Source organism: Aythya ferina (assembly GCF_964211825.1).
Source record: "Aythya ferina genome assembly, chromosome: 18".
NCBI lineage: Eukaryota > Metazoa > Chordata > Aves > Anseriformes > Anatidae > Aythya > Aythya ferina.
The window spans coordinates 7,659,527-7,672,386 of NC_140317.1; the positions used below are offsets into that span (position 1 = coordinate 7,659,527).

The following is a 12,860-nucleotide window of genomic DNA, read 5'->3' on the forward strand; positions in this document are numbered from 1 at the left end:
AATCCAAGTACGTCAGACCTTACCACATGGAAGTTGCTGGTAAGTGCTGAGTTTCAGTATTGGACAAACTTTGAAGGCAGCCTTTTGTTTTAGAGATGTATCAATGGAATAAGTTGGAAGTATAAACATGGAATAAAATGTGTTTTAAAATGGTCAAAAGATTTCATTCACATGCGTCTGTTTAAAATAGCTTCAATAATACAATTTATTTTCAGATATTTATTTTAAAAGCTTTAAAAATAGCAGATTACCAAAGGATCTTCATCTTTGACTATTACCATTTACATGCTATTACCATTTTAAGAAACTCAGCAATTTACCAAAAAGTAATGCATTTTTCAGAGTAACCCTCTCATAGTTTTTTATTAGCATATAGAACTACAGATCATCCCACATAAATTTATCCTCCTCTTACCTTAGTTTTCACCTGGGTGAAGCTAGCATCAACCAAAGACTCCTTTTCATCAATAAACTATGCTCAAGAATCAGTCCCAAACTGTATACAAAAACAGGCCAGTTAATATTATAGGTATGTTTATAAAGAAAGTTTCAATTTCCCAAAGCCATTTGATTCCAAGAGGGGAGATACTGAACACCAAATTATCACACTTATGAGAGCGTATGAGAGAGAACAATTTGCAAACCTAAATGTCATCAGGACATGGACTAAAAAGCCAAGTAGATCCATCCAATACTTAATTCAAACATACCTCAGCATACACTACTTTGTTTGCTTTGGGATTTTATTTTTTACACCAAAAGCAACAAGTTTGGTACCTCTGAATGGCATAATATTACATTATGGAGAAGTTACAAGCTTCATTAAGCCCACAGGCCAATATGGAAATTTACTGAGAAGCTGTGTAGACATTTAGTAAGTTTACATTAAATAAATAAGGCTCACCCGCTTAGTAGGGCTTCTCATACTTATTGTGGTATTACTAAAACCAAACAACAATACCTGTTATTAAAGCTAACACAGCTTATGCCTTTATTAGTCACCCTAGGTTATTACATCTTGCTTGACCAAACTACATGCTTATCAACTTCAAGTCCCTAATTTTTTTGTGGAGAAGAGAGTCACTGAAGAGACTTATTTACATGGAACACCTTGACAGAAACATTTTCTTTTATCAGGAAAATTTATCTTAAGAGAGTAAAGCACTTCTCAATCTTTGAACAGTTTTCCAAGAAATCTGAGGGTTTGATAATCACATCTCCCAGTACACATTCAAAACTCAGTCTGCAGGTCAGTTCCATTTCAACATGCATACTGTAAAAAGAAACTTCTAAACATGCTACAGTTCTGTAGGAGGTTACTGTAGTTACTGTAGAACAAAATAAATTTAGGTATCATTAGGCTTCTGGCCTATGTCTCCAACCCTGAAAAGCCTAGCAGCAGTTTAATACCAAGTCTGCTCAGGACTTTTCTCCATGGTGTGGACTACTGGTCACGTTGACTGTACCAAACCTTAGTTTGGTACATGGAGTCAAACCTTAGTTTGACTCCAGACATTAGTATCTCTGGGGGTTAGCAAAGTCCTTCCCACCATGACCTGGTCAAAGACACGGGATGTATACATTCAGAATAAAACAACAGAGTGTTACTAAGCATCTGAACAATGACTTCCAAGGACTGTAACAATGTTTCCATATTATGCAGTGAACATTTCTGAGTACAGAGCCAAAGCAATTCCTTAAAATTAGCATAAAGGTAAGAAGGGGACTGAATCTTTTAAAATCTTTTTAAAAATGTTTCTTCAGTCAAGAGCAGGTGGATCTATAGAGAAGCTAGATAAACACTGTAGGAGCTGCAGCTATTCAACAATACTACAGAATCAGTGCACCAGAAATGACTTGAAAAATACAAATATGCATTTTTGTATGCTAACCATCAGAACCCTGAAGCAATGCATGGTATAAACACAAAAAAACAAAGCAACAGCTGGCATAACGTAAGGCAAATGCACTGCGTTCTTGACCACTGAAACAGCAAGATGCAAAACACTGCTGAAGATTATCATACTTAACATACATGTACTTTCTAGTCACACACAAGGTATGGAACAACAAAAAAGGAAAGGTGAATGTAAGCTGCATATTCTGGAAAACTTTCTTTAAGTATGGTCTTATTAAGCTGTAAAAATGACTCCTGGGGGAGCAAGTGAAATGAGATCGGGTAGAATCAGGAATAAAATACATAATAATAAATAAGGAAAACAAAGACATATCAACTTCAAAATAATAATAAAAAGCAACAGAATTATGTAACTGGATGTTGGCATTTCATTGTTATAGATGCATGCCATTTTGCAAAAGCAGCTTTATTCTCCTTTATGTAACTCATGCCCCCCTGCCCTCCTCCCCACTCCTATGTGAGGACACAGTCTTTACATCACCAATCAGGTGAAATCCAAAAACATGCATCCACTGAAATAACAAATTCTGCCAGTGAAACATGCTTGACCTGAGGATATATCACTGTGACAACTAATATTGTTACAGTACATCAGACAAACAGTTTAGAAACAGGTGATGTCCAGAATGAACCCATTTGAGATTTTCATTGATGGAAACCTCTGCACATACCTAGCACAGGTCAAAATGAAACCGAGAAAGGAGATCTCAGTATGGTTCAGAGCAGCCCTATGTGTTCTCACTAGCATTCTCATAGCAAGTCCTGAACTACAACAAGCATGTTACAAGGTTTCTCAGTAAAGGCCAGAACTATACAGAAGAGGAGCAGCTCCTCTTATAACTGGTTGTTAATAAAATTAGCAGAAGCTTGCATTTCCAAAAATTAAAAAAAAAAAAAAAAAAAAAAAAAAAAAAAAAAAGAAAAAAAGAGGGGGAAGAGGAGGGGGACTTATGGCAGTGCTTCCAGGAATAAATAACCTGCATTCCTGGGGAAAGTTACTGTACTATCCTGGAAATAACCACCAAAGCACAGTCTCATCTGCATAACTACCACCCTGTTAAAGTATGCACCAAACCAATGACAGAAGTCTTCCTACACACATTTCATGCTGCACATACGGTAGCTTGATCATTGTGAGCAGATTTCTGCTTCCACTTCTAAGCACTGAAGTAACCTCTTAATTCCCTAACAGCAGAGTGTTTTAAAAGTCAAATTCAAAAATAAATATTAATATGTTCTCCTTGTAAAAGCATTATTTTGATTGGTAAGTACTGACATAATATTCATGTCCTTTTAAAATCAGATCGTTGAGAAAAAAAGTCTAAATTATAGATCACTGTCTGTTTCATGTGGCACAAACATGCTGCACTGTATAAACAGGTAAACTAGAAGGGCACAGCATAGCTGTAAAAGAATTACCTTTAGATCTTAGGAAAGCAACAGACAAGAAAACACTCAACACTATACGTATTCTTAAATATGTTTATTAAACAATTTTATTCTTGAACTAATAGTTAACAATATATGTGTTAAAAATAAATTTGACTTACCAGCTTAGGCTATCCAAGACAAAATATGAACAAGTTGGTGGTAATTGTCCAGTGTCTTCCTTTAATGAATCACATTGGCTTTGCTGTCTCTGCTGGTTCAGCCTCTGGGCAGAATGAGTAAACCTCTTCCTTATACTGCATGAATGATCAGAAATGAAACGATTATTGCTAGCAATTGGTATTAGTAGCAATTACTGAAGTACAAGATGACTGACAAGCTCTCAGAGCAAAATAGTATTTAAAGCAAATAGTGTTGTATCACAGGTAAAATATCTGGAACATTTGGTGCCTTAACTCTATACTGTTTTACCTCTGCAGCTATAGGAATGACTAATATCTAAAGCTCTTGCCTCCGTAATCAAAGATGCCATGACTTCTGTATGCTTTTAGCTTGTTGCATCCCTTAAAATCGATCAGCAGCACAGCATGCAAGTAGAACAAATAATTACTGCCAGAGTAAACAAAACTGCAATTGTAATTAATTTGCCATAAAGTATGATCAAAAAGGCATTAACACAGCCATCTTAAAGCAGTTACTTTTATGTTAAATCAATAAAAGGAAAAAAAGAATCACAGTTCTACAGTCTGTCCAGTAATGCATGTTGCATGTGATGTATTGTTTCTTCTTTCTTCAAGCAAGCTACCACTACAGCTGTCTGCAATCATAGCAACAAAAGCAGCAACCATATCCACAGCTATGGGACGTCTGCAAGATCATTTGAAAGCTCCCAGGCTGAGCAAGTTATGCTTAAAAAAAGATTACTAAATGAATAAGATTTTTTTTTTTTTTTTTTTTTTTTTTTTTTTTACTGATGCCTACATTTCAGCTAAAAGAGATCCTGTAACTTTAACATATTTGTGTTAATGCCTTTCAAAACAGTAGAATGGTGATATTTCAAAATACCCATTTTTTACAATTGGGCAAAAAATACTAACACTGGATCCCACAGAAACCCACAAAGATGTTAGAAAGTCAGAATATGGAATTTCACACAGCCTCAGAATTCCAAAAATAATGTAAGTGATGAGCAAAAGTAAACAACCATCTAGAAACCATTAACCTCCCTGGACAGTCCACTAGGTTCATGTAATTGGAACATTCCTGTCTAGTACCTGGCAGCAGAAAAAAACTGACATTTTCATTCCTGGTTCTGTCATAGCCAGCTACAGAAGAGTGGTTTTTTGTTTTGTTTTTGTTTGTTTGTTTTTAATTGATGCTGTTTTGTGGTTGTTTTTGTTTGTTTTTTAATTGTTTTTAAAGAGTTTTTAAAAGTTTTTAAAAATTGTTTCCATTCCAAGCAGCATCCTTTTGCAAAAATAGCTGAAGCTAAAATCTGATCCTCGACCAGACAATGATTTCTCATTGGACTTGAAATTCCATACTTTTTAGTCTATACTATTCTATAGTATACTTGTTATTTTATACCTTTAAAATCAATCTGGATATGAGTCCTTTTTGAGGGAGATATTTTCTTTTAGTGTTTATATATATGTGTGTGTGTCTGAAAACACGCATACATCCACTTCAAAGGCATACGACAAGAATATCCACAGTCCAAGTATACACATGCTTTGCTGCAGCTGACACAAGGTGCTATGACAATATGCTACATGCAACATTACTTTTCCTGTGTAGTGACAATCACAAGATCAAAGTGTACAGGATTCCCTCTTTTGTCCTGCTGTTTCTGAGGATCATTAGTCAGCAGTCCGCAGGACAGACGACTGAGCTTACTGCTCCCTGTCAACAAGAGAAAGATGGGAAATCTTTCGAAACCCCCTGAATACCACTTTAACAGTGGGATACTACGTGGAGGAAAAAAAAAATGCTGAAAATCTGAAGTATCTAAGCATAAGCAAAATTAGATAAACAAAAGCACAAAAATTGCATTTTCAGTGCTGTCCTGAACAGGGATGCTTCTTCGGAGTCAAAATCTCCAGTAGCAGTTTTCGGGCTGCATCAACCCGCTGATGGAACTCTTTCATGAGGAACTGCCCAGCTATTTTCACTAGATAAAGCTAAAATTTGTTTACTAGAACTAGTCGATTCTTAAACACTCTCTAGCAATTTCTCATTGTGTGTCAATACTCCCCCTTCTCTCCTTTGCTTTCTCCTTTCAGCATGGAGGAAAGTAAAACTTTTGTGCTTGCTTTTTGCTTAGCACTTCTCTATTGCTACCCAAGTACAGCTTAGTGGAATAGTGGAATACAAGATGTTTTCTTGCCGAAGCAAGAACTTTAAAAGATATTTTGTTTATATCAAGTAAGCATTATCATTAATCTTCCTGTCATATAGATTTAAGTTCATTGTTAAAGTGTTCAAAAGCCAGAAGAGAAAAAACAACACTCAGTAAGGTAAGAGAGTTAATAGTAAGTTTACCAAATGATAAAACAAGAAATTAGTTACTAAAAGTGATGGCTGAGTGTATCCAAGTCCAAGCCACACCTACGTGCAGTTCTGAAAATGGAAAAGACTCAAAGATTTCGAGAAAACACCCCCCTGTGTTTATGATAAATCACACGTAAGCAGACCTGTTAGCCTGATCTTGTACAGAAACCTGCACATTCATAGCCTTTGATGACTCCAGGAGATGATTCAGATGTCAGCCATTTATTATTTCACTTGCCTATATTTCATGCTTAATTAGTTGAGCAGAAAATGTGGTTTGCTGTACTAAAACTACTTATTTAAACAACCTTTTGTAACAAGTTTTCACTCCATACCTGATCACACTACAGTTTACCTACCTGTAGCACACACCATGAGCTGATTCCAGAAGCTATTATTTTCACTATTCCAAAAGCTGCATATTATTATTATGAAGATGCGAGTTTAGCAGTACATTTCATTTGAAGAAACCATGCAAACTGGCTGATTAACCAGCACATTTACCAAAATATTTACCCTTTAATCTCAGCTTTATATACAACAGATACTTTTGGCAGCTAAGCAGCACATTTTACTGGCCATTAATTCCATTTTGCAAACTGGTAGTTTCTTCTGGAGACAGGTAGCATTTCTGGAATGAGGGAGGCTGTTTTCAGGTGGAGGGTGATAAACTCGCAGACTGTTCTGTACACTCACAGGGTGGCTGGGAGACATTGATTTTCATTTCGTCAATCAATAGGTGGCAGTATTCACCCAGTTCTTCAAAAGCCTGGTGTCCATGGAGCAGCAGCCACGCACAGGTATTATTACTACACTGTCCCTAGCAAACATTGTCCAACACGTAATTGCAGATGGTAGGTCAGCAGCGAGCACATTCTCCCTATACAGAATCTAACATCCCTCTTTTATATATCCTTGCGTTTCCACTCTATGTGAAAAACATGGAGTGAAAAACACTCAGTAGACCAGTGGAGTCCAGAAATGGCTTTTGAAGTTTGGACCTGAGAAACACTGAAACATTTGGAATTTTAAAGCTTCACATGGAGCTTGACTTAACTTCCCAGTCAGTCGATGGCAAAACTCATCATTTTTAGAGACAAAGCTGTATTTTAGGCTGTTAATAGTCCCCCGAGAAGAGCTAGCGCTCCTCAGACATCTAGCCTGCTTTCCGTGCACTGCTGCAGCTGGGATCAGGCCCTCAGATCACCAGCCTGGGAAGAAGGTTCTCTGGCCTCCCTCCCAAAGCAGCATGGGCAGGCCAACTCTGCTCTCTCATTTCAGAAATCTGTGACTAAGAAGGTGGCTAAAGCATTCCCTGAAACCAAATATTGTGGTTTCTTTTTTTCCCCCCCTCCCTGACCCCCCCACACAGCCAAAAGCATACTGTGGGAAGGGGAAAGCCCTACCCCACCAACAGACCAGTAAATCTTGCTGTATCTTGCTCTGCTCCCTCACTTCTTCTTTCTTGCAAAGTTTCATATATACATAAACTACCGTAGTAAATTCCAGCTCTGGTTTTGGCAATATCTGCCCCTCTGGCTCTGTGTTTACCTATCATCTTTCACACATACTCTTTGGCCAATTTGTTAATTCTCTGTCCTATTCCCTGGTTTCTTGTGTTTCCTCAAGGACATTGATCTGAGTCTTACTGTTTCACTAGTTCCTTTAGCCAGTGTTCTTGATCCAAATCCATAGCAAATAACCTATTATCCACAGAGACACAGAAGTATTCAGTATTTTCATAAAAAAGACGAATATTTCCCAGTTCATCAGTCATAGATGTGATCAAACTCAAGAAATTCTGAAATTGTGAGTGAAGAAAAATAATTGTGTTTGGACTAACTCTAGAAAATTTCCCAATGAAATAATTTTTCCCAAGTGTTTTGAAATATTTGAGACACCCGTGATGTAAGCGACTAAAAGAAACTGAGCTTGGCAGCCCCAGCTCCTCCAGGCTGCCTGCCTTAGCCGTGGTTCTTGGTCTCGAGTCCTCTCAACCCACCTTGGATTGCAGCATGGCTGGGCTCTGCTGCAGGGCTGAAACTGGCAGAGCCACCAGAGTCTGAGGTGTGCAGATTCCCAGTTCCACAGGAAGGGTTGTGGAAGCCAGGAGGCCTCTGGCTTCGGGGCAGCCTACATGACAGCAGTGTCTTGGAGCCGTGGACCCTGACTGCTTATATTTCAGAGTACCGTTTCAGATGAACTAGCAAGAAACAAGAACTGCTTGGTTAGAATTCTTTAAAGATGGCGTGGCTTTTTGTTGGTGGTGTTTTTTTTTTCTTCCTCTAGTCTCTTCAAATGGAAAATTCCTGAGACATTTTAATCCAGGGCTGTAGAGGAGCAGAATCAGGCCTGAAGCTACAAAACACTACTTAGTCAGTTGGGATCATCTGGAGTGTAAGTTAAGGTAAACAAAATACATTAGCATAAAAAGTTCATCAGATCCTTAAAGATGTTACTGTTTGAAAGTAGGAATCTAAGAGCAGCTGTTGTTGCCCTGCGTGATCCACACACAGCAGAGCTGCCCACTAGCAGGGCTTGGAGGAGATGCTGCCCACTGGGAGAACCAGCACAGGCCAAAGCGCCCTTTGCTAATGGCTCCTGCAATTGCTCTCTGTATTAGGAAAACCTGAACTTGCACAAACACATCCATCTTCAGAAAGCTTATAAAAGTACATGCGGGCCATTAGACCTAGCTGCAGATACTGCTGCTCCTCAGAAATAAATTACCCAGCTGAATATTGTGGAAATAATGAAGTTGTCAGCAACAACAGCGCAACTGTGATGTTTCGTCAGCCTCATGTTGATTATGCTATCTAGTCAGACACTCCATATAGAGATAATTTATGCCATGTATTGTTTGGCCATGACTACTCCCAGCTGCACTGCATTTAATCCAAGTTATAGCAGAACATTTTACAAACAGAAATTAACAAGTTTTTCATAGCTGGCAATTTCTAGATTAGGAATGAATAAAGAAAAAGTAGGATTTACCAAAATTGAGCATAGAACAAAGCTGCACAGAGGCAGACACATGATTCCAGAAAAGTTTTTGTTTGTTTGTTTTTTTAACTATAAAGTTTCATACTCCAAAGAACAGAATAATTTTAGGCTTTGACATAGTCACTAGAAATACCAAGACGTACTTAAAATATATATAGACAGGTTTCTTTGTATCTTTTGTATGATTACAATAACTAACAATCTAACTACTAATGTAAAGCTTATTCTGAAGATAAACCTTCTTCAAAGCTTGATGCATTGGAGCACTTATTATAAAACTAAACACTATGCATTTGACACACAGTGACCCTAAAGAAGTGCCATTATTTTTCATGCTGAGTAAAGAAAAAACTATGATAGCAGAAGAACTATTTCTTACTATTCTGTGAACCCCAAACGTTGTTTATTGCATTAAATGGATGAAGAGCAGCTTGTGTGTCCTGATAAAAGCACAAATCTGTTTAGGGGCAACGATCTCTAACAAATATTTTATAGTGATAAAATCAGTCATTTCAAAACAACGATAAAGTACCATTTCAGAAAAGCTTTGACACTGAAGACAAGTAGAAGGAGCAGGGGGGTTATTTTCAAAGCCTAACATTTACCTGGGGAGAATAATCTTTCTGGATCCTGATAGAGACAGACTATTCCAGATAACAATTCAACCCAAAAGCCTATTTCTCTGCATTACTGGAGAAAGAACCACAAGGAGATCTGTCTCACTAGACCAGCTTTTATGAATAGCCCCATGGGCCATCTGTAATAGAGAAACATTACACTTGCTGGCTATGAGAGTTTTGCACAGGCTGGAATTCATACTGCAATCATTTGGTCTGATGTGACTGTTCATTTACATTTCAGTTAGAATGAAAATAACTCCAAGGAGTTCCAAACCAGTGTCTCACAGGAGCAATACAAAAACCTAAACAGAATAGAAATGATTGCTGTGAAGTAACTCCAGGCTTCCCAGTACAATTCTATTTCACATTGAGTTGAAAAGCACGTTTAAAACATTCATTTTTGCTGAACGTTTATGCTAGCTTTCAAATCATGAAGATTTGAGGTTTACTAGAGAGGCAATTTACATGCACATAAAAGAGTATTTGTTAAACACTTCTTAGAATTTACAGAGACAAGGACATATGATTATGTTTACTTTACACAGGGTACGAGGCAGAGCAAAATCTGTGCAAAGCTCAAAATACATGACTGTTCTTTCCTCAAATCCAACAGCTCAATAAAAGTAAAATAAAAATGCAGGAAACGCATCCAAATCTTTCCTGTATAGAATTCAGGAGATCTGTAACATTATGCCAAAAATCATTACTTTTTTATTGCAGTGGTGGCTTTTAAAATATGTAGCAGTTAGAATAGCAGTTCATGAAAATATCCTCTCATCACTTTCCTTAAGACCTAAAGCTGATGAATCTGTTTCCTTTCAATTATTTATGTCAACCTCTCAGTAAGCAATAAACATTATTACTAGTCCTCACTTTGCTGCCACTTGAATCAAATCTCTACCATCTCAAACCAGAACAGAAGAGAAAGTGGTCATTGCTCTCTAACAACCACATACTACTTGGAAGGATTTGCTTCGCAGCTTCTCTTTCATTCCTCCGTCTTCCCCATGTCCTGACTAATGCAGCCTTCAACACCAAACATTAAAAATGAATCCGAAATAAATTCCTACTTTTCACCTTTCATGACAGGTTGCAACAAGTCATTACTCTGTTTTCTAGAAGGTCAAACAGAATCTGATTCAGAGCATAAGACTCTTGGTTTTATTTCCCACATTCTCAGTCATCCTTAAATGAGAAAGAACAGTGCTGGCTAATCTTGGGGCAGAAGGTGCTTACAACACAACAGTGCTCTGGGTGGCACGGCCTGTTCTGTCCCACTCTGAGCTGGTTCAGTCCCCTGCTGAGCCACGTTTCAAAGTACCTTTGTTCTTCAACTTGTACTGAAACATATTAATCCTAGAGTGCAGAGACATTGGGTGGGAAAGCGTTCATGATACCAATCTCACTTACCCTACAAGCTTACTGCACCAATAACGTTTTGTTAGTTACATGTTCACTTCCATTTCAGGTACACAGAGCAAGTAGAAAAGAACATTAGAAACTGACTTCAGAAAGTATAGAAAAACTAACAAGCTGCTATAAATTACTACTTTTTTTTTTTTTTTTTTTTAAATAAATATAAATGAAGTACTTAGAAAGTGCTTGTACATCACCATCCAGATATTAAGTTGGCTGGAGTTGTCACAGAAGACAGATGGGGAGAATAATTTGCTGTTGTGTTAAAGGATTGAACATTGATTTCAAAACAAGGACTTGTGGTCCAATGAAACAACATTCTCTGCAGCTAGAAGTGCTAATCTGACTTCAGCTGAATTGAGTTAATAAATATTTGCAAAAGCAGGCAGCTTAGCTGGCTTAATTATGAAAACACTTGCTTTTCACCTTTAGGAATTCATTTCCTCCAGGGTCAGAGTTTGGTGGTCTTACAGCTATCGCACAAACTTCTATACAATTTGGAATGATTAATGACCTCTGTTCAGAAAAATTATGAGGTGCTATAAGGAAAAATTAAGTGAATGCACACAATGTGAAAACTCTCATTGAGTACATTTTCTCTGCATTATTTTATTTTTATAAAACAATGTGCACTTCATGGATAACAAACTTACAAACCTGCACAGAGGTAATATCTTACATGGCAATGTAGTCAGTCTCTCCTATGGGCAGATCCCTGAGTTCTGCTGAAATATTAGATGCCAGACAAGAGAATTCTGCAGCAGTTCACACAATGCAGATCTTTTGAATGATTGCAGCTGAGAATATAATTTGTCTCTCTGAAGATATTGTTCTGGGCCAACACTGGGCTTCTGTTCACACTTCCAGACAGGCACTGGTGCAACAGACTCCACACAACAGCCCGTGCTGCTGCTCAGCCAGCAACAGAGCTACAGATTTGAAAAGAGAAATTTTCTTTGTGATTAGTTTGTCTTGTACTAAAACAATTTGAGGAATATTGGCAAATATACCTGTCCTGTGCAGAAAGTGCTTATTTTTCCTCTTTTAGTGGTATGTTATTTATCTCCTAAAAGATGACCACAGTCACTTGTTATGATAGTATTAACCAAAACCAGCTCTATGTTGATGGCCGTCTGTTAATTTAAGAGTTGGTAGCAACAGCTTTTTAGGTAGAATAACTGTTTCATTAAGAGAAGAATGGAAGTCATGAAGTTTGATGAACAAGTTGAAGGTGCAAGAAATCGTATAGTTATATTGCATTAATACCAGAAAATTTGGTCATTTTTCCAGCTTTATCTGAGTTTTTTTCCAATTTATCTATAAACAGTTGAATGATTTTAGTATGCAGCATCCTGTCCAGTAGGCTTTTGGGAACAGTAAGGAAAATAATACAGCTGGTTACTTCTAGCTGGTATAATTTATACAGCCCTCATGAAAAATGAGTCCAGGCTTTAAAGTGAAATGAATCTTCTCTATGTGCAGTTCCACAGCTCCAAGCAACATGCTCTTTGTTCCATGATATGGGCTCATATTTGCTAATAAATATCAAGCACCCCTCTACGTCAATGCCTTTTGAGATATCTGTTAAAGATTTGAGTGGTTTGGAAACTACCTTAGCTCTGTGATGTTAGGTTTGGATAGTGGGAATCTTTCATTAGGGTACAGATATGAAACATCACTGCACATGAGATGTACCTACTCTTTTCAACTTTAAATTCAGCTATTAAAACAGCTAATCACAACAGAAACACTGCTCCTATCAAACTTCGGCAGTACTGAGCTACTGCTGTTCAGTGTTGTCAATCAGTTGTCAAAATGTAGAAGAAAGCTGCTCCTAAGTTCAGATAATATTTCCAATTATGTGCATGGTGCCTATTTAGATGACAGTGTAAGAATTAAATGCCACTCACATACCAGAAATAGATTTGAAATGTGAAGTTAAACATAAACGAGAGTTCACAAAT

At 37.5% G+C, this 12,860-nt stretch overlaps 1 protein-coding gene across 2 annotated transcripts in view; it reads right to left on the bottom strand.

The window, feature by feature from the left end:
- The window catches only part of ANKFN1 (ankyrin repeat and fibronectin type III domain containing 1), a 103,457-nt gene that overhangs the window by 58,044 nt on the left and 32,553 nt on the right, over positions 1–12,860 (bottom strand). Inside the window, exons 2-3 of one of the 2 annotated variants that reach the window (XM_084492517.1) lie at positions 3,469–3,603; positions 416–496 (exon numbers count right to left, since the gene is read on the bottom strand). The gene's annotated coding sequence lies outside the window, so the exon portion shown is untranslated. The remainder of the gene's footprint in view (positions 1–415; positions 497–3,468; positions 3,604–12,860) is intronic. The other variant, XM_084492518.1, reaches the window with a different exon arrangement.